Source organism: Haliaeetus leucocephalus, unplaced genomic scaffold (assembly GCF_000737465.1).
Source record: "Haliaeetus leucocephalus isolate CR32 unplaced genomic scaffold, Haliaeetus_leucocephalus-4.0 Scaffold13, whole genome shotgun sequence".
In the NCBI taxonomy this organism is placed as follows: Eukaryota; Metazoa; Chordata; class Aves; order Accipitriformes; family Accipitridae; genus Haliaeetus; species Haliaeetus leucocephalus.
The window spans coordinates 2328538-2330156 of record NW_010972449.1 but is presented as its reverse complement, the minus strand read 5'-3'; the positions used below and the strand labels follow the sequence as shown (position 1 = coordinate 2330156).

Below are 1619 nucleotides of genomic sequence, written 5' to 3'. Positions count from 1 at the left end.
CGAAGCCCGGCAGCCTCCACCAAAGGCTCGGAGCCCCGCGCGGCCACAGGGGAGGCTCCCGCCTGCAGCTCCCGGGGAGGCGGCCGCTCTTCCAGGGCACGGGGGAGCTGCCAGCGTGCCCGGGCACCGGCTGCCCAGGCTCAGCCTTCCCGGTAGCCCGGTGGGACCCAACCCCTCTTGGGAGCTACCCCACCGCAGCGCTCAAGGCCCTCACGGCGCTCTCCTCACCGTTCAGCGGATGCCACGGGAGCGGCCCTGCGTGACACGGAGCGGGCGGGGCACAAAGGAACGCGGACACGCAACTCGCTCCGCCGGCGCGCCGGTTTAACCGACCCGCGCCCGCCGCCGTCGCCTCCAAGCGCCCCCAGCCCCGCCCCCTCCCTACTGGCCACCAGCCATTGGTCACCGCCACCACCCCCCCGAGTGCTCATTGGCCAGCATCCGGAGCTCTCGTAGCACTTTACCGCAGCAGTTTCTTTCAGACCGGCATGCCTCGCGCCTGTGCCCGTTCCCATAGCGACGGGCGGCCGCGCAGGTGCCGGCAGAACTCGGACTCGGCGGCAGCGAGGCCTCTGAGGCGGCCCCGGATCCCCCAGAGCCTCCTCCGGGTCACGGCGTGTCCGCAGCATTCTGCTTGCGGGTATGCCTGGGCTGGTTGCTTTCAAGCGGTGTGCAGCCTCTGCTCGGCCTTCCCCTTTCTTTCCTTAGAAAGAGCTGCCTGAGCGTGGCTGGTTGCTGGCGCCTGTACAGCGGCCTGTGACTACAGCGTGAGAGAGGCTCTCCCGGTCGCTTCTCTGGTAGCTAAAGATCGTCTCTCCCTATAGCTGAAGCAGACAAAACATAACCCCAAACAAAACCAGAAACATATGTGATGCTTTGCAAGGCATCCTGCAGCAAAGAACATAGAGGGGGAAAAAAAAAATCAACATTTTATGTTTTGCTTAATTCTGCAGGTAAGGTTTAGGAAAATCATGGTAGGGTCTGACGATGGCGCTAATATGTCCCAACATGCAAAGATCTTGGCAAGGGAGGGCTACTCGTACTGGGGCAGTGCAGTCTCTGGTCTGATTTTTTAAGTGTGATGTAATCTTTCCTGAGAAAGGGTTAAGTAACTTTTTATCTACAAAGCTGACCATTTCTGAATGATTCAAAATAATGTGACAAGCAGGGCAGCTTTTGCAAAATAACAGCAGAAAAGGTGCCTAATCTGTACTCATGTTCCTAACAGGCAACGTTTCAGTCCTCCCCTCGGTTCTTCAGAACCTACAAACCAACCCTCCCCCCTACTCCCCGTGAGGTTTTACTTTAGCCAGGAAACTGCAAAATTAAAAATCCAAAGAGGTTAGAGAAATTTATTTGCAGAATTACTCAAATATGCTGCGCGGGGCGTGTCGGTTTTTTTTCCCTGTCACGTCTATTCTACCAGGACAGATTCAGCTGCGCACACAAGCAGCCGGTAGCACCGCGATGTTCGGCGGCTGTTTCAGGCCAGAACTTACGTCCCCCTCAGGCTGTGGAGAAGCCGGTACACCCTGGGTATAAATACCGCCTATGGGGCGCGGAACCCGAGCACGGAGCCCGGCCCCAGCCCGCCCCGCCTGGGCCGTTCCCGTCCCGGC

General features: G+C 58.9%; 1 protein-coding gene and 1 long non-coding RNA gene across 3 annotated transcripts in view; one reads left to right on the top strand and one right to left on the bottom strand.

The window, feature by feature from the left end:
• LOC104836207 overlaps nucleotides 1-1619 on the bottom strand; it is a 4349-nt gene that overhangs the window by 2391 nt on the left and 339 nt on the right. The gene's annotated exons all lie outside the window — the stretch shown is intronic.
• Nucleotides 530-1619, top strand: part of COQ5 (coenzyme Q5 homolog, methyltransferase (S. cerevisiae)) — a 13513-nt gene continuing 12423 nt past the window's right edge. Inside the window, exon 1 of the mRNA XM_010574691.1 lies at nucleotides 530-640. The gene's annotated coding sequence lies outside the window, so the exon portion shown is untranslated. The remainder of the gene's footprint in view (nucleotides 641-1619) is intronic.